The sequence below is a fragment of the Piliocolobus tephrosceles genome, chromosome 4 (assembly GCF_002776525.5).
Source record: "Piliocolobus tephrosceles isolate RC106 chromosome 4, ASM277652v3, whole genome shotgun sequence".
NCBI classification, from domain to species: Eukaryota; Metazoa; Chordata; class Mammalia; order Primates; family Cercopithecidae; genus Piliocolobus; species Piliocolobus tephrosceles.
In genome coordinates, this window is record NC_045437.1 from 155,608,757 (window position 1) to 155,634,521 (window position 25,765).

The window sequence follows — 25,765 nt, forward strand, 5'->3', positions numbered from 1 at the left end:
CTCGTAGGCGGAAGGGACTTGCCTTATCTCAGATGAGACTTTGGACTGTGGACTTTTGAGTTAATGCTGAAATGAGTTAAGACTTTGGGGGACTGTTAGGAAGGCATGATTGGTTTCGAAATGTGAGGATATGAGATTTGGGAGGGGCCGGGGCAGAATGATATGGTTTGGCCCCACACAAATCTCATCTTTAATTCCCATGTGTTGTGGGAGGGACCTGGTGGGAGGTAATTGAATCATGGGGGCAGGTTTTTCCCATGCTGTTCTTGTGATAGTAAGTCTCATGAGATCTGATGGTTATTATAAGGGGACGTTATCCTGCACAAGCTGTCTCTTCGCAAGCTGCCATCCACGTAAGATGTGACTTGCTGCTCCTTGCCTTCCACCATGATTGTGAAGCCTCCCCAGCCATGTGGAACTGTAAGTCCAATAAACCTCTTTATTTTGTAAACTGTCCAGTCTCAGGTATGTCTTTATCAGCAGCGAGAAAACAGACTAATACACTTACCATGTCTAAACTGTATTAATTTATCCCCAAACCATCTTTCTGTCTTAGCTTTTCTTGTTTTTAAAAGTAATACTATGGTTTTCCTTGGCTTGAAACTTGGCATTAACTTAATTTTTTCAGCTTCCATGTATCTGATAGCCATTCAGTCATCAGGCCTACTTGACTTACTCTAACAAATTTTGATCCTCCAAAATTGTATTAATTTTTCAAGTTTACGTTTATGTAGCCTTCCTTGCATGACCTGGACTCTTCCTATGACAGGTTATCTCCTTTTATTCTAGGTTCCCATATTCTATTGTTTATACTATGTTTTACATCCTGCTTTGTGATGCTAGTTACCTCTTAATTTATGTGTGTCATCAACAAAACTATTAGTTCTTGGAAGTTAGAGTTGTCAAACTATTATCACCAAACCCCCGGTGCCTTTATATGATTATGTATCTCAATATGTATGGAACAAATAATTTAAATTCAAAATGACCTTGGTAGTTTGGTCATTTGACCTTGAAGAATTAGGGAATGATGTTAAAAATGATCAGTAATACTGAACCTGGGAGGTGGAGGTTGCAGTGAGCCAAGAACGCGCCACTGTACTCCAGCCTGAAAAAAAAAAAAAAAAACAGAAAGAATCTGGGGTATAGATGTCACTGAGCAAGCTTGCCAGAAGAAATCTTGAGATGGAAATTAGTGTCATGCTGTAGTTACTCTTTAAATTTTCGGAGCATTCACAGTTGTGTTTACCTTTAGAAAGATGTAGTTGAAGATTTCCTCAAGTTTCAGACAGATCAAAAGCAGATCTACTTTTTCATTTCTGGAAATACGTGTGGTGGGTATCTGATTAAATGTATACTGCATATCCTGAAAAACTCCAATTGTAAAACCTCTCATCAAAGGCCAAAAGTTCCTGGTGGTTTAGAGCATTGATTTGAATAGGTCACCCAGCTGGAAGGAGATAAACCTAGAGCCTAAGTAAGTTTGGAAGTTATGTTGGAGACTGCACATGAAGTTGAGTCTGTAAAAAGTGTTACCCTAAGTAAAGAGTGAATTAGAAAAAAACCTGCTCCTCAAAAAGAGGAGGCAGAAGAATTGCTTGAACCCGGGAGTTGGAGGTTGCAGTGAGCGTGGAACCACTGTTCTCCAGCCTGGGCGACAGAGTGAGACTGCATCTCAAAATACATATATATATTTATTAGGACACAGAAATAGTGAAAATATATGTTAGAAAAGATATAACAGGCAAACACTAAGGAAAAAAGTTGGTGTGGCTCTATATTATCAGGAAAAACAAATTGTAAAGCAAAAAACTTACTGTGCATAAAGAGGGACACTACATATGATGATTTAATTCACTGAGAAGGCATAAAAGCCAAGAAGTTTTTGCATCAAAATATATAAAGCATAAATTTGGTGAACATGAGAACTTGAAGAATCCATTATCATAGCATGATATTCTTAATACTTCTCTTTCAGTAACTGACAAGGAAACAAAGAAAAAGTATGGATACGGATTTGAATAACAATATATTTAAGTTTGATTTAATAGATATATAAGAAAACATTTTGCCCAAAAATGAAAAATAACCCATATAAACCCATATATATGATTTTATATTTTTTTGAGACAGAGTTTTGCTGTGTTGTCCAGACTGGAGTGCAGTGGCATGATCTTGGCTCACTGCAACCTCTGCCTCCTGGGTTCAAGTGATTCTCCTGCCTCAGCCTCCCGAGCAGCTGGGATAACAAGCATGCACCACCATGCCCGGCTAATTTTTGTATTTTTAGTAGAGATGGGTTAGTCATGTTGATGAGGCTGGTCTCGAACTCCTGGCCTCAGGTGATCCACCCACCTCGGTCTCCCAGAATGCTGGGATTACAGGTGTGAGCCACTGTGCCCGGCCCCGTATATATGAAATTTTAAAAAATACTTTCTGAACGTAACAAAGAAGAAATAATAATGGAAATTAGATAATAATTTACATATAATAATACATAGAAAATAATAATAAAAATGCAGTCTCAAAACATATGGAATAAGATACTTATGCTTCTAGATGTGATAGTTTGCAACAAAATTAAACATCCATTGAGAACCACTAAAGCCAGGTGAAATGCAAGAAATTTCTGTTTAAAGGCAGATTGCTGATGATGCAATAGTGATTTGAGGGGATAATTCCAGAGAGTTGAGCTGATGGTTTACAGCGGCTTTTCCCTGGGGAATATAGACTGATTCTTGAAACAAGAAAAAAACTGAGAATTCAGACTTAGCTCTGGAAGAGGGCACTACTGTGGTACAGAGAAACTAACAGAGCTTTTTAGTAGTTTCATACAGCTAGAGTGACAACATCAGAGACATGAACAGTCTCAATACATAGTTTGTTTCCCCTTCAAGACAGAGTGGAAAGATCTAACCTAAGTATAATTAGGTTCCCATAAGAAGAGGAGAGAGAAAATAAGGCAGAAGCGCTGGCTGCGGTGGCTCACGCCTGTAATCCCAGCACTTTGGGAGGCCAAGGCAGGTGGATCACAAGGTCAGGAGTTCGAGACCAGCCTGGCCAATATGGTGAACCCTCATCTCTGCTAAAAATACAAAAATTAGCCAGGCGTGGTGGCGCGTGTCTGTAGTCCCAGCTACTCAGGAGGCTGGGGCAGAAGAATCACTTGAACTTGGGAGGTGGAGGTTGCAGTGAGCCGAGATTGCGCCACTGCACTCCAGCCTGGGTGACAGAGCAAGACTCCATCTCAAAAATAAATAAATAAATAAATAAATAAATAAATAAATAATAAATAAATAAATAAGGCAGAAGCAATGTTTGAAGAGAATGTCCCAAAATACTACCAAACTGATGAAAGACAAAAATTTATGTGTTTAAGAAGCTCTGTGAACCCTAAGCAGGAAAAATACAACTAAAACCCCACCTAGGCGGCTGGGCACAGTGGCTCACACCTGTAACCCCAGTACTTTGGGAGGCCAAGGCGGGCAGATCAATTGAGGTCAGGAGTTTGAGACCAGCCTGGCCAACGTGGTGAGACCCTGTGTCTACTAAAAATACAAAAAATTAGCTGGCCATGCTGGCGGGCACCTATAATCCCAGTTACTCGGGAGGCTGAGGTGGGAGAATTGCTTGAACCTGGGAGGCAGAGGTTGCAGTGAGCTGAGATAGCACCACCACACTCTAGCCTGGGCAACCGAGTGAGACTCTGTTTCAGAAAAAAAAAAAGAAAACCCCACCTAAGCACATCATAATGAAACTGCTTAATTCAAATATAAAAAGAAAATCTAAAAGGCAAGAAGACATGTTTCCTTTAAAGGAGCTGATCTCAACAAAAATGATGAAATACAGAAGACAATGACATGACACCTTTGAAGTACTGAAAGAAAATAGCTGCCAAGCTAGAATTGTATACTCTGTGACAAAAACGAGGGCAAAATACAGACTTTTCTTTTTTTCTTTTTGAGACAGAGTTTCACTCTTGTTGCCTGGGCTGGAGTGCAATGGCATGATCTTGGCTCACTGCAACCGCCACCTAAGCAAACATATAAGCAGAAAGAATTTATTGCCAGAAGACCTGCCTTAAGATAAAAGCTGAAGAAAGTTTTTTTTTTTTTTTTTTTTTTTGAGACGCTCTGTTGCCCAGGCTGCAGTGGTGCAATCTCGGCTCATTGCAACCTCCGCCTACCAGGTTCAAGTGATTCTCATGCCTCAGCCTCCCGAGTAGCTGGAATTACAGGCATCTGCCACCACACCCAGCTATTTTGTTTTCTTCTTTTTGGTAGAAACGGGGTTTCACAATGTTGACCAGGCTGGTCTCAAACCCCTGACCTCAAGTGATCCTCCCAACTCAGCCTTCCAAAGTGCTGGGATTACAGGTGTGAGCTATTGTGCCTGGCCTGAAGAGAGTTCTTAAGACAGAAGGAAAATAGTCCCAAATGGAAACAGGAAATTTGAAGGGAATGAAGAACAACAAAAGGGGGAAATGTGTGAGTAAATATAAATAAATATTTACTGTAAAGATCAATCATAGTAATATGAGGGCTTAAAATATATGTAGAATTAAAACTCATGACTCCAATAAAGCAAGATGGAGAGGGTAAATAAAGTGTTCTAAGATTTTAGCATTATCAAGGAAATATTAAAATAGTAATTTGTATTAAACTCAAGTCAAAGATGGTAGATACAATTCCAACTATATTAGTAATTACATTAAAACAAATAGAATAAATACTCCAAACAGAAGATGAATATTATCACATTGGATTAAAAATTATCTAACTGTAACCTGGGTATGGTGGCATATGCCTATAATTCCAGCCACTCAGAAGACTGAGGCAGGAGGATTGCTTGAGGCCAGGAGTCAAGGCCAGCCTGGCCAACATAGTAAGACTCCAATCTAAAAAGAAAAGTTAAAAAAAAAAAAAAACAGCTATATGCTGCATATAAAAAAATCTTAAGTATAAGACACTGAAATGCTGAAAGTAAAAGTTGGAAAAATATAGTGTGCAAACAATAATTAAAAGAAAGCTGGAGCTGGGTGTGATGACTCACGCCTGTAATCCCAGCATCTTGGGAGGCCAAGGTGGGGAGATCACCTGAGATAGGGAGTTGGAGACCAGCCTGGCCAGCATGGTGAAACCCCATCTCTACTAAAAATACAAAAATTAGCTGCGTGTAGTGATGCATGCCTGTAATCCCAGCTACTCGGGAGGCTGAGGCATGAGAATCACTTGAACCCAGGGGCAGAGGTTGCAGTGAGCTGAAATCGCATCATTGCACTCAAGCTGGTGTTGCTCTATTATTATCAGAGAGAATAGCTCTTAAGGCAAGAAGAATAACTAGAGATAGAAAGGGGCATTTTCTAATGATAGAGTCCAATTCATAAGAAGATGTAACAATTCTAAATATATATGCACTGAATAACATAGTTTCAAAATATATAAGGCAAAAATGGACAGAACTAAAAGGAGAATATAGACAAATCAACATTAATAAGGTGGATTTAACACACCTTTCAATAGTTGATAAAACAAGCACATGATAAATCAGTAATGACATAAAAATCAAAATAACACAATAAACTTGACTCTGTTGACATAATAGAACACTGCACTGAGGGTAAGACTACATATTAGGGCCGGGTGCAGTGGCTCACATCTGTAATCCCAGCACTTTGGGAGGCCGAGGTGGGCAGATCACGAGGTCAGGAGATCGAGACCATCCTGGCTAACACGGTGAAACCCCGTCTCTACTAAAAATACAAAAAATTAGCTGGGTGCAGTGGCGGGTGCCTGTAGTCCCAGCTACATGGGAGGCTGAGGCAGGAGAATGGCGTGATCCCGGGAGGTGGAGCTTGCAGTGAGCCAAGATTGCACCACTGTACTCCAGCCTGGGCGACAGAGCGAGACTCTGTCTCAAAAAGAAAAGAAAAAAGACTACATATTAAAAAAAATTTTTTTTTTGAGATGGAGTTTTATTATTATTGCCCAGGCTGGAGTGCAATGGCATGACCTCAGCTCACTGCAACCTCCACCTCCCAGGTTCAAGTGATTCTCCTGCCTCAGTCTCCTGACTAGCTGGGATTACAGGCATGCGCCACTATGCCTGGATAATTTTTTGTATTTTTAGTAGAGACAGGGTTTCACCATGTTGGCCAGGTTGGTCTCAAACTCCTCACCTCACGTGATCCACCCACCCTGGCCTCCCAAAGTGCTGGGATTACAGGCATGAGCCACTGCGCCCGGCCTTAAAAATTTTTTTATAGAGACAGGGTCTTACTCTGATGCCCAGACTGGAGTGCAATGGCATGATCGTACCTCACTGTAGCCTTGAATTCCTGGGCTCAAGCAGTCCTCCTACTTCAGCCTCCCAAGTAGTTAGGACTACAGGCACACACCATCAGTGCCCAGTTATTTTTTAAAAAATTTTTTGTAGAGACAGGGTCTTATTATGTTGCCCAGGCTGGTCTTGAACTCCTCGCCTCAAGTGATCCTCTCGTTACAGCCTCTCAAAGTGCTGGGATTACAGGCATGAGGCACAATGCCCAGCTAGAATATACATTGTTTTTAGTATACAGGTGAATTTATCATATTTGACAGTAAAGCCAGCTTCAACAAAGTTTCAGAAGATTGGAAGCACTCGGAATGTACTCTGACCACAATAGTCTTAAGGTAGAAATAAATTATGAAAACTAATTAGAAAATGGAAATTAAGCAGTACAGCTCTAAGTAATCCATTAATCAAAAAAGAGATCACAATAGAAATTAGAAAGTATGTGAAACTGAATAATAATGAAAATATGACATATCAAAACTTCTGAGATATAGTTAAAACAGTGGTTGGATGGAAATGTGTAGCTTTAAGTGCATATGCTAGAAAAGAAGGAAGGTTAATATCAGTGATCCAAGCTTGTATTTCAAGAAGAGTAAAAGAACAGCAAATTAAACCCAGAGAGAAATAAATAGATAAAAGTAAAAAATAATGAAATTTAAAACAAACACACACCAGAGAAAACTGAGGAGCTTTTACTTCTGTCCATGATGGAGCAACTGGCATGATACTCTTCCTTTGTAAAAGCTAGGATAATGGAAAAAAGTATCTGAAACAATGCCTTAGACATTGGGCAACAGCCAGCCCAGGACCATAGTCCCTTACAGATGGAAAATGAATGAGGTAAGCACTATGATCACATAGGCTTTTTGCTTAAAGGCAATTTCTGGACCACAGCACAGGATGGCATAACCCAAGGAGAGCCTGGCAGCTTTGCTGAGTTGATGAAGTAGGGATAGAAGCTTGGGGAGGCCAAGGTGGCTAGAATTTGCAAGGCAGAGTACTAGAGAAGAGAAAAGCTCTACATATAGAGAAGGTGCTCAAAAGTCTGCATGGGTTACCCTCCAGTCTTTGGTTGAATATTAATCTGTGCAATTGTGGCAGCCATGAAAATAGACCTCTCAGACCTCCAACTGCAGGGAATGTAATTTTGACCTATCAGCCCAGTTGCTGCATTTTGAAATTCATCACCATGTTCATACTAAGGAATCTTCCTATGGCTGCTGCTTACAGTCAGTGACTAGGCACAGAGATACTGAGGGAGGCCCATTCTTGGAAGGTGTGAAACTCAAAATTTTGGCTGAAAGATTCTTCACTGGCATTGCCAAACTTCCTTAGAATTGCACTGCAGTGTAAGTTGCTTCCACTCAACCTTTCTTTTCTTTCCTTCACAAAGGTCAGACATACATTACAGTCTGATGCCTTTCCTAGATTCCCCTGGCTCCTTTCCCAGTTTTCTCACAGGTATTTCTCCCAGTAAATCTCTTGCATATCTAATCTCTTGCCATCTGTTTCTCAGGGGACTTGAGCTAACACAAGTGGTACCAAGAGTGGTCCAAGAAAATAGGCAGTTAGATGGGATCTGGGACTGGCTCACTCACCTCCTGGCAGGCAAAGAGAACATCATTCTGACTGGTACGTGGGACATGGATAGACACTAGCATAAACTGGAGCTCAGCAACTAAAGATTTCACAGGTGGCTACTTGGAAAATGATGTGGTAGAGGGAAATTCTGTGTAAGGTGTGCTGATGCAGGCAGAGACAGATTTTGGGGGAGGAAGGAGATTACCTCCAAACGTGGGTAAATTGGTTACTGCTGAGTTGTATTGATGCCTTGCAGTGGAATAATCAGAAACTGAAAGCTCTTGAGCAGTTAATGGCTAAGCCAGGTGGTTTCGTGGTATCATCTTACAAAGAGCTCCTTATGTACTGCAGTGGGAGAGCAGACACATGTGAGCAGTAGGATGAAGATCTAATTGTTAGAGTTGCAGAACTTCAGAGACATGACACATTTGAATGCCCAGCAGGCCTATTATACAAAGGTCAGGACCTAGTGGGGATAACCTGGGACCCTGAAACATGGAATGGGGACATCAGGTTGAATGTCCCTAAGAATGCTGGCACTGCAGCCCTTGAACTGTCTGGGCTTGCAGAGATGGCTCATTTTTCCCTTGTAAGAACTAACACTTATATTTTGCTGTATGATGCCGCAGGTGCTCATCTCAGTAGCACTCCGATGTTTGGCTGCCAAGTCAATAACTTAGGTTAAATTTCAGCGTAACTTTGTTGAAAACATGCTGGGCCTGATAAGGGAAGAAAAGAGACTTATATCAAAAGAATTGCAAGAATTAGCTAGCATACTAGCAGGAGGCAGGAATGTATCCTTGGAATTAGATTTTTAGGGTGTTTGATCAAGGGGACTAGAATGTAAGCATAGATAAGCAAGAATTCATCTACTTGGGAGTACTATCTCAGGACATGGGATTTAACACCCTTGCAAGGACCGTAGGGGATAAGGCAAATTCACTGCTGAGGTGGATTTTAGAAGCTTGGAAAATGCTGTGGCTACCACTCAGGGAAGTGGAAATTGCCCTTACAGATGGCACAGGAAAGGATGAAGAGGCTGAGGGAAGTAGGCATGCTGGAATAGATGTGTAATGTAAGACCAGAAGTCTAACCAGAGAATCATGGGAGGACCCAGAGGACACATCATTCACCAAGGACTGGTGAAATGAGGTTGAAGATTTGGACACTGAAAACTACAGCAACAGAGACTAATGTTGAACCCTAGACATAGCACTGTTCTCTGAAGAGACCAACCAGCTAGTTGGTGCCACATCAAGTATATCAGGCTTCTTCCAACCCAAAAGAGCAAGAGTTTTATCTTCACCAGGTATAGATACTTATTCTGAGTATGGTCTTATACTTCCTGCCTAAAGATTATCAGATTCTCTGGGGCTTACAGAATAATTCATAGGCATGGAATTCCACACAACATAGCATCCAACCACTTTACAGTGAAGAGGGTGTGGGGTAGTTTCATGACCACGGGATTCACTGGCAATATCACATGTACCATCCTAAAGCAGCCAGCCTTATAGAACACTGGACCAGCCTTTGTAAGTACAGATGAAGTGCTAGCTCAGAGGAAATATTCTGAAAAGATAATGTGCCAATCTTCCAGATGCAGGATATATATGCAGAGACTTTTATAGGATATCATATCCCCAGGAGGAAAAACACATGGGTCTGGGAGTCAGGGCATGGAAGCAGGAGTGGCTCCTCTTATTATCACTCTCAAAATGGGAACTCATGTCCCAACTGGGAGATTTTGTACTTCTCATCCTTGCAACCCTGGGCTTTGACAGAATTGGAGTTCTTGGTTTCCAAAAGGGGCACAATCTTACTAGAGGTCACACACAGCAAGAGTTCCATTTAACGTAAAGTTACAATTTCCACAATGGCATTTTGAATTCTTTGTGTCCAGGGTCTAGCAGGCAAGAAAAGAAGTCACCATACTGGGAGGGGTAATTGGCCTTGATCAGCAGGAGGAAGTAGGACTACTGTTACATGAAGGGGGAAGGATGGCAAATGTGTCCAACCCATTATCCATTTGAATGTCTCCTGGTATTCCCTTGAACCACTGTAACTGTGAGTGAACACATGTAGCAACCTGAGACTGAAAAGGGTATGATTACTAAGAGTTCAGGTTTCCCAGGAATGGAGGTTTGGATCACGCCACTAGGTAAGGCACAAAGACCTGCTGAAATGATGGCTGTGAGTGAGGCAATTCAGAATGAATCATTGGAGGAAGGAGAGGATGAAGACCAGGTGCAGTGCGTAGATCAACTGCAGTGATGAGGACTGTAGTTTGTCTCATCATTCTCTCTATTCTTAGAGAGAATGTTAGCTCTTAGAGAGAGTGTTAGCTCTTCCCCCCAGGAAGAAAGGATAATAGGCATCATGGAGGAGCCTGTCTCCAAATTTTGAGGAGATGTATATCTGTTTGATGCAAGGGGTGAATATTTGGTCACCTAAAAAAAGTGTCTCTAATATATCTGACTGTTAAGAACATACTTGACTAATGGGTTCAGCTGCTGCACTCTGAAATCCATCTCCACATTTGCAGTAAGGCCATGTTTCCCATGTGTTAACTCCCATCTAATGACTTTCAGGCATATGAAGGTAGGCCTATTCCTGAGAAAAGGAGAATGCCTCTGATGGGAGACTTTGGTTTGAGGATTCCCCATCAGATTTCCAAACTTCCTTAAAACTGCAGTGCAGTCTAAATGTCTTCCACTCAACTTTCCTTTCTTTTCTCTTTCAAAAGGGTCAAACCTGCATTGCAATTATATGATTCTCTTAGCTTCTCTTGGCTCCCTTCCCATTTTCTCCTACAACATTATAATGTCTTAGAACCCCCTTCTTGGTATCTGTTTTTTGGAGTACTCAAACTGATATATATAGGATGAAATTTACAAGGCCAGTCAAAGAATATCTCCCAGGGATCTATAAGCAAAATAATTATCAGAGATCCCACAGGGCTAGGAGCAACTCCAGCTTCTGCCATCTAATGTGTAGAGATATTTTTGAACAGCCAGGGCATTTAGTAGAGACCCCATCTCATATCTTTGTAGTAGGGCTAAACTATCTTACGATAAAAGGCCTTTTAGATATGCTCTTACACAGCTTAAAAACAAGACTCTTGGCCGGGCACGGTGGCTCATGCCTGTAATCCCAGCACTTTGGGAGGCTGAGGCAGGTGGATCACGAGGTCAGGAGTTCAAGACCAGCCTGGCCAACATGGTGAAACCCTCTCTCTACTAAAAATACAAAAATTAGCTGGGCTTGGTGGCGCGTACCTGTAGTCCCAGCTACTCAAGCGGCTGAGGCAGGAGAATTGCTTGAACCTGGGAGGCAGAGGTTGCAGTGAGCTGAGATTTTGCCACTGCACTCCAGCCTGGGCAACAGGGTGAGACTCTGTCTCAAAAAAAAAAAAAGACTCTTAGGGATCAAGGTGATCTGCAAGTAACTCAATGGCTTGTCAAAACAAATTCTAACTTCTTTAAAGGAAATTTAAAAAATTCTAACAATCGTGTAAGTGTTATAAGCCTGCCACCCAATGAAAAAATTACTATACTTGGCTGGATGTGGTGGCTCATGCCTGTAATCCCAGCACTTTGGGAGGCCGAGGCAGGCGGATCACTTGAGGTCAGGAGTTTGAGACCAGCCTGGCCAATATGGCGAAACCCTGTCTCTACTAAAAATACAAAAATTAGCCAGGCATAGTGGTAGGCATCTGTAATCCCAGCTACTTGGGAGGCTGAGGTAGGAGAATCGCTTGAACCAGGGCGGCGGAGGTTACAGTGAACCGAGATTGCACCACTGTACTCCAGCCTGTGCAACAGAGCAAGGCTCCATATACAAAAACAAACAAACAAACAAAACAAAAAACAAACAAACAAAAAAGCCGGGCACGGTGGCTCACGTCTGTAATCCCAGTACTTTGGGAGGTCGAGGTGGGTGGATCACCTGAGGTCAGGAGTTCAAGATCAACCTGGCCAACATAGTGAAACCCCATCTCTACTAAAAATACAAAAATTAGTTGGGCATGGTGGCAGGCACTTGTAATCCCAGCTACTTGGGAGGCTGAGGCAGGAGAATTGCTTGAACCTGGGAGGTGGAGGTTGCAATGAGCCAAGATCACGCCATTGCCTCCAGCCTAGGCAACAAGGGCGAGACTCCATCTCAAAAAAAAAAAAAAAAAAAAAAAATTTCTAGACTTGAAAGCAATCCAGCAGCTGGATGCAGTGGGTCACTCCTATAATTCCAGCACTTTGGGCGGCTGAGGCATGCAGATCGCTTGACCAACGTGGGCAACATGGCGAAAGCCTGTCACTATAAGAAATACAAAAATTAGCTGGGCATGTGGTGCATGCCTGTAGTACCAGCTACTCAAGAGGCTGAGATGGGAGGATTAAACCTGGGAGGCAGAAGTTGCAGTGAGCCAAGATTGCTCCACTGCACTCCAGCCTGGGCAACAGAGTGAAACTCTATCTCAAAATAAATAAATAAAATTAAATCAAAATAAAACAACCCAGAAAAAATGTGACTTACAATGACAATTTTAAATGATTCAATAGAAGGAGATAAAGAAATGATAATGGAATTAGCAGGCAAGGGCTTTACAACAACTTTAGAACAGGATTTAAAGGACAACATTAACATAATGAGAAAATGAATGGAATATTAAAAAAAAAAATCCAAATGGGGCTGGGCATGGTGGTTCACATCTGTAATCCCAGCACTTTGGGAGGTTGAGGCAGGGAATTGCTTGAGTCCAGGAGTTTGAGATCAGCCTGGCCAACATGGCAAAACCCCTTCTCTACTAAAAATACAAAAGTTAGCTGGGCATGGTGGGACACACCTGTAGTCCCAGCTACCTGGGAGGCTGAGACACAAGAATCACTGGAACCTGGGAGGTGGACGTTGCAGTGAGCAGAGATCATGCCACTGTACTCCAGCCGGGGCAACAGAAGAAGACTCTGTCAAAAAACAAAACAAAACAAAACAAAAGACATAAAGCAAAAGGAGTATAGCTAATGAACCAACGGTAGAGACAGAATGGTACTGTATCCATAGGGAAGCAGCACATGAAAGAGAAGAGAAAACAGATGCTATATCCCAACTACATAGATAATTACATTAAATATAAATGGTTCAAATACTCTAATGACAAGGACAAAGATTGTCTAACTGGGAAAAGAAAAGCAATATCCAACTATATACTATAAGAAACACACTATATATAATGAAAACATATAAATATGAATACACAGGTTTTATAAAAGGATAGAAAAAGGATGCCAACAGTGATAATAAGAGAGCTAGAGTGACTACATTCTCAGATGAAGTAGATTTTTTTTTTTTTTTTTTTTTGAGACGGAGTCTCGCTCTGTCGCCCAGGCTGGAGTGCAGTGGCTGGATCTCAGCTCACTGCAAGCTCTGCCTCCCAAGTTCATGCCATTCTCCTGCCTCAGCCTCCTGAGTAGCTGGGACTACAGGTGCCTGCCACCTCGCCCGGCTATGTTTTTGTATTTTTTTAGTAGAGACGGGGTTTCACCGTGTTAGCCAGGATGATCTCGATCTCCTGACCTCGTGATCCGCCCGTCTCGGCCTCCCAAAGTGCTGGGATTAAAGGCTTGAGCCACCGTGCCCGGCCACCGATGAAGTAGATTTTTAAACGACGTATACCAGGTATAAAGAGAAATTTCATGATAAAAGGGTCAGTGCACTAAGAAAATATAACAGTTTTAAATGTGTATGCACTTAATACCAGAGCTTTAAAATATGTAAAGCAACTACTGATAGACAATCCATAAATATAGTTGAGATTTCAATACTCTTCTCTCAATAACTGATAGAACAAGTAAACAGAAAATTAGTAAAGACATAGGTGACTGGGTGCAGTGGCTCATGCCTGTAATTCCAGCACTTTGGGAGGCCGAGGTGGGCAGATCACCTGAGATCAAGAATTCGAGACCAGCCTGGCCAACATGGTGAAACCCCGTCTCTACTAAAAAATACAAAAATCAGCCAGCTGTGGTGGCATGTGCCTGTAGTCCCAGCTACTCTGGAATCTGAAGCAGGAGGATCACTTGAACTTGGGAGGCAGAGGTTGCAGTGAGGCAAGATTGCGCCATTGTACTCCAGCCTGGGTGACAGAGTGAGACTCCATCTAAAAAATAAAAAGACATAGGTTATCTGACTGGGTGCGGTGGCTCATGCCTATTAATCCTAGCACTTTGGGAGGCCAAATGAATGGATCATTTGAGACCAGGAGTTCAAGACCAGCCTTGCCAACACAGTGAAGCCCTGTTTTTACTAAAAATACAAAAAATTAGCAGGGTGTGGTGGCATGCGCCTGCAATCCCAGCTACTCAGGAGGCTGAGGCACAAGAATCACTTGAACCTGAGAGGCAGAGGTGAGCTGAGATTGTGTGACTACACTCCAGCCTTTGGGACAGAGTGAAACTGTCTCAAAAAACAAAAACAAAAACAAAACAAAACAAAACAAAAAAACATAGATGAGCTGAACAATACTTTCAACCAACTTTGATTAACTGGCATTTATAGAACATGATACCCAACAATGGCACAATACACATTTTTTCTTTTTTTTTTTTTTTTTTTTGAGACGGAGTCTTGCTCTGTCGCCCAGGCTGGAGTGCAGTGGCCGGATCTCAGCTCACTGCAAGCTCCGCCTCCCGGGTTCATGCCATTCTCCTGCCTCAGCCTCCTGAGTAGCTGGGACTACAGGCGCCCGCCACCACGCCCGGCTAGTTTTTTGTATTTTTTAGTAGAGACGGGGTTTCACCGTGTTAGCCAGGATGGTCTCGATCTCCTGACCTCATGATCCGCCCATCTTGGCCTCCCAAAGTGCTGGGATTACAGGCTTGAGCCACCGCGCCCGGCCTAATACACATTTTTTCCAAGTGCAAATGCTACACTTACTAAGATAGACCATATTCTAAGCCATAAAACAAGTCTCAATAAATATACGAGGATTGAAATCATATAGAATATGTTCTGTGACCTCAATGGCATCAAATTAGAATTAATAACAATACAATGTTTAGAAAATCCCCAAATATTTGGAAATTAAACAATCAATTCTAAATAATCTATGCATTACAGAAAAAACACCAGGAATATTAGCAAATATTTTAAACTGAATGATAATGAAAGCACAACATATCAAAATTTTTAGAATGCAGCCAAAGCAGTGCTTTGAGAAATGTATGGCTTTGAGTGCTTATATTAGAAAAGAAGAAAGATCAGGGCCAGGTGTGATGGCTCACACCTGTAATCCGAGCATTTTGGGAGGCCAAAGAGGGTGGATCATGAGGTCAGGAGATCGAGACCATCCTGGCTAACACGGTGAAACCCCATTTGTACTGAAAATACAAAAATATTAGCTAGGCGTCGTGGCACGCGCCTGTAGTCTCTGCTACTCAGGAGGCTGAGGCAGGAGAATTGCTTGAACCCAGGAGGCAGAGATTGCAGTGGGCCAAGATCACGCCATTGCACTCCAGCCCGGGTGGCAGAGGGAGACTCTGTCTTTAAAAAAAAAAAAAAAGAAAAAAAAAGAAAAGAAAAGAAGAAAGATCTAAATTTAATGACCTAATCTTTAACTTTAAAAGGTTTTTTAAAAAAAAAAAAAGAAAGTCTAGAAAAGAACAAATGAAACCTATAGTAAATAGAAAGAAAGAAAGAAAGAATAAAGGAAAGAATTCAGTGAAATAGAAAACACTAACTAGAGAAAAATCAACACAACCAAAAAGTTGGATGATTGAAAAGAATGAAAAAAAATGATAAACTTAGGGGCTGGGCACAGTGGCTCATGCCTGTAATCCCAGCACTTTGGGAGGCTGAGGCGGGCAGCTCACCTGAGGTCGGGAGTTTGAGACCAACCTGACTAACATGAAGAAACCCCGTCTCTACTGAAAAAAAAAAACCCAAAATTAGCCGGGCATGGTGGCACATGCCTGTAGTCCCAGCTACCCGGGAGGCTGAGGCAGGAGAATCGCTTGAACCCGGGAGGCGGAGGTTGCAGTGAGCCAAGATTGCACCGTTGCACTCCAGCCTAGGCGACAGAGGGAAACTCCATCACAAGAAAAAAAAAAAAAAAAGATAAACTTACTAAACTGGTCAAGAAATACAGAAACACAGTTTAACAATATCAGGAATAAATGAGAGATGTATAATCTATAGACATTTCACTTAAAATTGAAAATTTATCAGTATATAGTTATTTATAACACCCTCTTACTATTTTGTAAAAGTTGATAAGATTCTAGTGAAGTTCTTCCCCCACTTCCTGCTCTGTCACCAAGGCTAGAGTGCAGTGGCACTATCATTGCTTACTGCAGCCTCAAACTCCTGGGCTTAAGTGATCCTCCCGCCTCAGCCTCCCAAGTAGCTGGGACGACAGGCATATGTTACCATGCCCAGATATTTTTTTTCTTATTTCTTTTCGATATGGGTTTCACTATGTTGCCTAGGCTGATCTTAAGCTCCTGGCCTCAAGTTATCATCCCATCTGAGCCTTCTGCCTGAGCCTCCCAAGTAGCTGTGATTATAGGCACGAGCCATCATTCTTAGCCCCTTTTCATTCTTGAACTTAGTAACTTGTGTGTTTTCTAATTTTTTTATACCAATAATTTATCTAATTGTCTTTTCAATGAAGTGATTTTCTCTACTGTATATTTGTTTGCTGTGGTATTAATGTCTGTTCCTATCTTTTTTTCTTCTAATGTCTTTAGATTCTGTTTATTTTCCAATTTAAATCATTGACTATCAGCCATTGTTTTTTTCTCAGAAGCATTTTATTTATTAATTTGTTTTTAGTAAAACAATCATTTTACTGCTTGAGTACATAGACAGATTTATGTGAGCAGGACAGAGGCTGTTGATGATTCATATTTCCAATTGGAAGGGAAGATTCACTTGGTCTTACAATATCTAGCCAAATGGTGATCTGGCTCTCTATCAGAATCAGACATAATTTAGCATCCTTATCCTTTCTGTTTTGTTTGAGATGCTTTCAAATAGCAACTGCTTTCTTAATTAAATGGTACAGATCATCAGGGAGATCAAGAGCAAGTCCTTTGGACTTAAGAATTCTTAAGGGCCGGGCGCGGTGGCTGAAGCCTGTAATCCTAGCACTTTGGGAGGCCGAGACGGGCAGATCACGAGGTCAGGAGATCGAGACCATCCTGGCTAACACGGTGAAACCATGTCTCTACTAAAAAAAAAAAAAAAAAAAATACAAAAAACTAGCCGGGTGAGGTGGCGGGCGCCTGTAGTCCCAGCTACTTGGGAGGCTGAGGCAGGAGAATGGCGAAAACCCTGGACTTGGAGCTTGCAGTGAGCTGAGATCCGGCCACTGCACTCCAGCCTGGGCGACAGAGTGAAGAAGATTTCATTGCCTGTCACAAAACATACTTGTGCAATACATGTGGGTCTCTCAGGATCACACTTATTTGTGAGGGAGTCGGGCCCTTTTTGGCCAGTTTGTAAATCTGCTCCTTCATGTCATCAGATATCAACTTCAGCCAGGTGGGGACGCTGCGGCGATAGGGCAGAGACCCTCCAGGGAGCATGCATGTGACCCATGATGGCAGCGGTCAGGCAGCGAAAGGCGAAGCATTTTAAATGCATAAATTTACTTCTAAGCACAAGTTTAGCTGTATCACGTGTTTTTATATGTAGTATTATTTAGTGTTATTTAGTAAAATGTTTTTCCAATTTCCAATATGATATCTACTTTATGAGTTTTTTAGAAATGTACTTCTCAGTTTCCAAGCACATGGGAATTTTTGAAATTAATATTTAGCTTAATTAGAGTGTGGTCAGAGAATCCCTCTGTATTATTTCATTCCTTTGAAGTGTATTGATTTGTTTTATGTGCCAACATACAGTAAATTTTTGAACTTAAAAATAATTCTGTAATTATTGGGTGCAATGTTCTATAGATGTCAGTTCAAGAGTGTTAATTGTGTTGTTTAAATCTGTATACCGTATGTGATTCTTTGGCATGTGTCCTGTTTATTTGTTATTGAGGGTTATGTGTTAAAATCTTCTAGTACCATTGTGGATTTGTCTACTTCTTCGTTTAATTCTATCAGTTTGTAATACACATTTAAGGCTATGTTATTAGGTGCAGTCAGTTTAGGTTTGTTGTATTTTTCTGGTGAATCGTACCATTTTTTCATTATGAAATATGTCTCATTTCTAGTAATGCTTCTCACATTACAGTCTACTTCATCTGTTGTTAATATAGCTAGCTGCATGTTTTGTTTAGAGTTTGTATAGTACCTATTTTTGTTTTCTTTTACTTTGAATATTCCTACATATTTATATTTCATATAAATGGTTATTTTATAAGCAATATATGGTTAGGTTTTAAATTTTCTATCCAGTATGACCATCTCTGTCTTTTATTTGGAGCATTTTATTTGGAATCTTTTTTATTTAATACAGTTACTTATATGTTTGGTTTTAAATCTACCACCTAGCTATTTACTATTTGTTCCATGTATTCTGTTTTCCTTTCTCTCTGTGTTACTGCTTTTTTAAAAAGATAATTGAATATTTTTATTATTCAGTATTTCCCTTTATCAGTTTGTTATGAGAGATATATATTTGACAATTATCTGTGGATTTTTGTCACATGCGTCTGTGACTTACCAGAGTTTAATAAAATTGGTATTTTACTCCTTCTAGATAATGAAAAGACCTTAGAATACTTATTTGCTTCTCTCCCTATTTATGTGCTAATGATGTCATGTATTTTAATTTTACATATATTAATCCTACAATACATTATTATTGTTTTAGACAGTTAACATTTACTCTTTTGTTACTATTTATTCTTCCCTGCATTTCCAAGCTTACACTGAGGTCATTTTTTTCTGTCTAAAAAATACCCTGCAGTATTTCCTTTAATGCAGACTGTATGATGACAAATCCAGTCATTTATATTTTCCTATACATGACTTTATTTTACCTTCATTTTAAAGAATTTTTTTTTTTTTTGAGACAGAATCTGGCTCTGTCGCCCAGGCCAGAGTGCAGTGGCGCGATCTCGGCTCACTGCAAGCTCTGCCTCCTGGGTTCACACCGTTCTTCTGTCTCAGCCTCCGTAGTAGCTTAGTAGAGACAGGATTTCACCGTGTTAGCCAGGATTGTCTCGATCTCCTGACCTTGTGATCCGCCTGCCTTGGCCTCCCAAAGTGCTGGGATTACAGGTGTGAGCCACCCCAACCTTTTTGTTGTTTGTAGAGATGGGATCTCACCATGTTACCCATGCTGGTCTCAAACCCCTAGGCTCAAGTGATCATCCTGCCTTGGTTTACTGAAGTGCTGGGGTTACTGCCGTTTGTTAACTTCTTATAGCTATGTCATGTTCTAGTGCATTACTATAATACAATTTCCTTATCCAGTCTCTAGTTGATGCACATTTGAGTTGTTTCAATTATTATGATTAAGGCTGCCATGAACTTTCTTGCACAAGTCTTTTTGTGGATCTATGCCTTCATTATCTTTGGAAAAATATTTAGAAGTAGAATTGTGTGGTCAGTCATAGGGAAAATGTATGTTTAAATTTATGGAAAATTACCAAACAGTTCTCTAAGATGAGATAATTGTTTATACTCTCACCAGCAAAGATTGAGAGTTCCAGTTGCTCCATAGCTTTATAAACATCTGATATTATCACTTTATCCATTCTAGTAGGTGAAGCTTTTTTTTAAGTCAAAGTTTTAATTTGCATTTTCCTAATGAACAGTGATGTTGAGCACCCTTTCACATGCTTACTGGCCATTCTTATGTCTTTTTTGTTTGTTCAAATACCTTGTACATTTTAAATTGGATTTTTGTTGTTGTTGTTAATTGTTAGTGGTTCCTGATACATTCAGAATACAAGTCTTTTTTTTTTTAATATTTAAATCCACATTTATTAAATATCCCTTGTTTTTCATTCAGGAGATACCAGAAGGGCCCAGGTCCTGCTGTACAGCAAAGCTTCTTATTCTGGAATTAGAGAACCTGGCACCCAAACCTAGGGCCAGAGGTCTGTCAGACCCACAGTCCAGGCCCAGAACTGGAAATTCCTGACTCCTTCCAGAAGAGCAGCAAGCGAGGTTTCAAACTTGCTCAATTAAGTTGCCTAGACTTGCATTCAAATTCAGCTCCACTCCTCACTAGGTGTGTTAACACAGGCAGGCTTCATCTCTGCACAGGTTCCAAGGAACAGCCTGGCAGTCACTGAAGGTATCTTCTCTCAGGTCAGGTCCCCTCTAGCTCCGGCATCTCGGGATTGCTGCTGTAGAAACACTGAGGGATGGCAGGCACTCTTGTGCCATGTGCTGGGTCAGGGGCACAGAGTGGAGCCACTGGTGAGAGGTGGCTGTCAGGAACTGGCAGCTAACAAGGTCGCCTCCCAGTTTCATAGACAAAGACTGCTTGAACTTGAGACTCAAGGAGGGACCTCAGCAGGCCTGGGGTGTTCAGCAACGGTTCCTGGCCTGAAAAGACAAAATCAGCTAGAAGCCTCTACCTTTAAGAGAGGTGACCCCACCACCCAAAGGAACACAGGAGCTGTGCTACTTGTGCTATGCCCAAGCCAGCAACACTCTTCCCATCCCAGTCAATCCTTTAACACACCTAACACCAAGACAGTAACTTGAAGGCATCCATCTCCTTCCCACCCAAACTTCCCACCGGCTTCTATATTCCATTCAGGCTGCAGGGTTAGAGAGGCATGGCATCAAACTCTGATCTGCCGGTTTGTGGCTGGGCAACCCCAGACACATAATTCTGACCTTTGGCTCTTCATCTGTACTGAACTTAAAAACGACCTCATGGTGATACCTCAAAGATTTAAAACAAGGATTAAGAGGTTTGGCGCAAAATAGGTGTTCAACAACATTAGCACCTTCCTCTTCCATGAGTTTTTGCTTTAAGATGAGTACACATTGACCTCACCCTCCACTAGCTCCTGGGGCACTCAGCCCCTCTGCAGAACTGAGACTCTGGTTCTCTTTGCTTTGCCTTGTAAATATCCTGTTCCATGAGTCTCTCAGGGCAGGACTCTTCCCTGTTATTCCTCTCCACTATTTCAGCTCCTACCCTTACCACCTCTCTTGGCTTCATCCTCAACTTTTATAAGGCTTTTGCTTTAAGTGTGTAATAAAATAAAATTTGTACTGAGCCTGGAGCATAGCAAACACTCAGGATTCCCTTCACCTTTCACACCAGAATTCTCCAAAACAACTTCCACAGTGACAGAAATGCCCTCTAATCTGTGCAGTCCAATATGGTAGCCACTGGCCACCTGTGGCTACCGGTCACCTGAAATGTGGCTAGTGTGAAAATGTAATAGAACTCCAAATTTAATTTAATCATGTATGCCAAGTGGCTGCCACATTAGATAGTGCAGATCTATACAAGGCCCAGCACACCAGATCCAGGAGGGAGCAAGTCATTGACTGAAATTTTTGTAACCTTGCTCTGGATAGAAGGGCAAGGCCTCAAACTGTTTCAAAACTGTTCTAGCAAGCACTGAAGGAATGCATAGGGTCACCGCAGACCCAAGCATGCTGGAGGCTTGCTACAGGATACAAGTCTTTTTGTCACACATATGCACTGCAAATATTATCTCACAATTCATGGTGTGTCTGTCTATTCATTTTCTTAACAATATGTTTTCCTTTAAAGGCATAAACTTACATAAAATAAAATGCAAGGGGGCCCTAACTATTTAGCTTTATCAATTGTGGCAATTAAATATACCCATGTAACTACCACCCAAAGCAAGATATGAAATAATTACATCGCCCTTATCCTCCTTTCAGCCAGTGCCTCCCATCAAAGGAAACCAGTATCTGACATCTATCACTAAAGGTTAGGGTTTTTTTGGGTTTTTTTGTTTGTTTGTTTGTTTTTTGAGATGGAGCTCTGCTCTTGTTGCCCAGGCTAGAGTGCAATAGCACGATCTTGACTCACTGCAACCTCCGCCTCCTGGGTTCAACCAATTCTCCTGCCTCAGCCTCCCCAGTAGCTGGGATTATAGGCGTGTGCCACCACACCTGGATAATTTTGTATTTTTAGTAGAGACGGGGTTTCTCCATGCTGGTCAGGCTGGTCTTGAACTACTGACCTCAGGTGATCTGCTCACCTCGGCTTCCCAAAGTGTTGGGATTACAGGCATTAGCCACCACGCCTGGCCCCGTTTACATATTTACTATATGTTTCCAGTTAGATAAAGTTCAAATACAAATAAAACTAACCTCTGGGCTCTTTCAAACTCATGACCTTGGGTGATCTGCTGGCCTTGGCCTCCCAAAGTGCTGGGATTACAGACGTGAGCCACTGTGCCCGGCCAAAGATATCTTCTAAAAGTCTTCAAGTTTTCCATTTGCATTTAAGTCCATAATACATATGAAATTATTTTTTGTGTTTGGTATGAGGTAAAAGTTTAGTTCCTCTTTTTCTATATGGATTACCAATTGTCCCAGTCTCATTTATTTAAGAGTCTATCCTTTCCCCACTTATTGTCAATACCATTTCTATCATATATTAAGTTTCTGTACATGTGTGGGTTTTTTAAGGCTCTTTATTCAGTTCTACTGCTCTTTTACCCTTACAGCAATTCAATGGTGTCTTAATTACAACTTTAATATGAATCTTGATGTCTGGTTAGACACATGCTTCTACTTTGTTCTTCTTCTTTTTTTTTTTTCCAGAGTGTTTTTCTGTTGCCTAGGCTGAAGCGCAGTGGCACGATCCCAGCTCACTCCAACCTCCACCTCATGGGTTCAAACAATTCTCCTACCTCACCCTCTCAAGCAGCTGGGCAGGTGCCCACCACCATGCCCGACTAATTTTTGTATTTTTAGTAGAGACAGGGTTTCACCATATTGATCAGGCTGATCTTGAACTCCTGATCTGTTGCAGGAAGTCAGGGACCCCAAATGGAGGGACTGGCTGAAGCTGTGGCAGAAGAACATAAATTGTGAAGATTTAATGGACATTTATCACTTCCCCAATCGATACTCTTATAATTTCCTATGCCTGTCTTTACTTGAATCTCTTAATCCTGTCATCTTCATAAGCTGAGGATGTGTGTCACCTCAGGACCCTGTGATGATTGTGTTAACTGCACAAATTGTTTGTAAAACATGTGTGTTTGAACAGTATGAAATCTGGGCATCCTAAAAAAGAGCAGGATAACAGCGATTTTCAGGGAACAAGGGAGATAACCATAAGGTCTGACTGCCTGTAGGGCCGGGCAGAACAGAGTCATATTTCTCTTCTTGCAGAAAGCGAATAGGAGAAATATCACTGAATTCTTTTCCCAGCAAAGAATAACCCTGGGAAAGGAATGCATTTTCAGGGGGAGGTCTCTAAAATGGCCACTCTGGGAGTGTCTGTCTTATGCAGTTGAAGACAAGAGATGAAATACACCCTGGTCTCCTGCAGTGCCCTCAGGCTTGCTAGGATTAGGAAATTCCAGCCTGGCAAATGCTAGTCAGACTGGTTGTCTACTGTCGAACCCTGTTTCCTGTTAAGATGTTTATCAATGACAATGCATGCCCAGTGGGACATGGAACCTCATCAGTAATTCTGATTTTGCCCTGGCCTTGTGATCTTGCTCTGCCATTTGCCTTGTGATCTTTTATTGCCTTTTGAAGCATGTGATCTCTGTGACCCACTCCCTATTCATACACTCCCTCCCCTTCTAAATCCCTAATAAAAGCTTGCTGGTTTTGCAGCTCGAGGTTGCCATCACGGTCCTACCAATATGTGATGGTCCCCCGCAGAGCCCAGCTGTAAAATTTATCTCTTTGTACTCTTTCTCTTTATTTCTTAGACCAGCTGACACTTAGGGAAAATAGAAAAGAAAAGCACCTATGTTGAAATATTGGGGGCTGGTTTCCCCGATACTGACCTTGTGATCCATCTGCGTTGGTCTCCCAAAGTGCTGGGATTACAGGTGTGAGTCACCATGCTCAGCTCACATCTCTTTTCTTTTCTTTTCTTTGAGACAGAGAGTCTAGCTCTGTAGCCCAGGCTGGAGTGCAGTGGTGAGATCTCAACTCACTGCACCCTCTGCCTCCTGGGTTCAAGTGATTCTCCTGCCTCAGCCTCCCGAGTAGCTGGGATTACAGGCATGCACCACCACACTCGGCTAATTTTGTTTTTTTTTTTTTTTTTTTTTAGTAGAGACAGGGTTTCACCATGTTAGCCAGGATGGTCTCGATCTCCTGACCTCGTGATCTGCCCATCTCGGCCTCCCAAAGTGCTGGGATTACAGGCTTCAGCCACTGCGCCCGGCCTAATTTTGTATTTTTAATAGACACGGGGTCTCTCCATGTTGGTCAGACTGGTCTCAAACTCCCAACCTCAGGTGATCCACCTGCGTTGGCCTCCCAAAGTGCTGGTATTACAGGCATGAGTCACCGCACCTGGCCCATCTTTCTTAAATAAGACACAAAAAGCAAAAGCAAAAAGGAAAAACTGTTGACCAAATTTAACTGTACTTGGGCCCGGTGGTGCACATCTATAGTCCTAGCTCCTCCAGGGCCTGAGCTGGGAAGATCACTTGAGCTCAGGAAGGTCAAGGCTGTAGTGAGCTGAGATTGCACCACAGAGCTCCAGCCTGGGGAACAAAGGGAGACTTTATTTCAGAAAAAAAACTATATTAAAATTTAGAACTACTCCTCATACCAGAAGAGTAAAACAGTGAAAAAGCAAGTCACAACTGGGAACTTAGAGAACTTACGTAACTTACATAATTATACTTCAAACACATGGTGAATTCCTAAAAATCCACAAACAAAAAAAGACAAGATACCCCAAAGAAAAGTGAGCAAAAGACTGATATGTCACAAAAGCAAGAAGGTGAATGGCCAAAAATATGGAAAAAAAAAAAAAAAAAAAAGGGTGAGCGTTAAAAAAAAGGAAAAAAAAAAAAAAAAAAAAAAGCCTGAGCTTTATTAGTAAGCAGGGAAATGGAAATTAAAACCACAGATACTAGTTTTTATTCTCACCCAGTTGGCGAAAGTTCATTGTCAACACCAAGTGTTGCTGAGGACATGGAGCAATGGAAATGTTCACACTCTGCTGGTGGGAGTGTAAATTGGGAAGACAACCTGGCATTATCTAGTACATTGTAGATGGGCACACCCTGTGACCAGCCATTCCTCTCCTTGGTTTTTATTCTGGAGAAAGTCCTGCACGTGGACTTCAGAAGGCATGTAAGGATGCTCCCAGCCAGTGTTGTTTGTTACAGCAAAATCTGGAAATAGTCCAAAAGTCTATCAACAGCAGACTGGATAAATAAACTGTCATATATTATTAATATATATACACACAGACATGAACATGAATGAACTATATACGTCAACATGAATAAATCTCAAACATTTTTCATAAGAAGAGCAAGTCACATTATGGTTCCACATATGTAACTTAAACACATACAAAGCTAAATATATTTTAAAATATACAATGTATGATTCGATTATAAAGAAAGTCAAGGAATAATAAATACAAAATTCAGCACAGCATACCTGTCTGTTGGGGATGTGATCAGAGAGAGCATACCTGGAGCCTCAGTGTTGTCATGATTTTTGAGTCAAGAGTGCAAGGGAAGTCTGGGCACGGTGGCTCATGCCTGTAATCCCAGCACTTTGTGAGGCCAAGGAAAGTGGATCATTTGAGGTCAGAAGTTCCAGACCAGGCCGGGCGCGGTGGCTCAAGCCTGTAATCCCAGCACTTTGGGAGGCCGAGACAGGCGGATCACGAGGTCAGGAGATCAAGACCATCCTGGCTAATAAGGTGAAACCCCGTCTCTACTAAAAATACA

The 25,765-nt window shown here is 41.6% G+C and overlaps 1 non-coding gene and 1 pseudogene across 1 annotated transcript; both read right to left on the reverse strand.

Annotated features, from left to right (window-relative positions):
* Positions 1-16,778: 16,778 nt before the first annotated feature.
* On the reverse strand, positions 16,779-17,508 carry LOC111530671 (annotated as a pseudogene).
* A 3,869-nt stretch (positions 17,509-21,377) lies between these two features.
* On the reverse strand, positions 21,378-21,508 carry LOC111531067. The gene has a single exon (XR_002728126.1). It is a non-coding gene; the product is annotated as a small nucleolar RNA SNORA9 (small nucleolar RNA).
* Between the last annotated feature and the right edge of the window lie 4,257 nt (positions 21,509-25,765).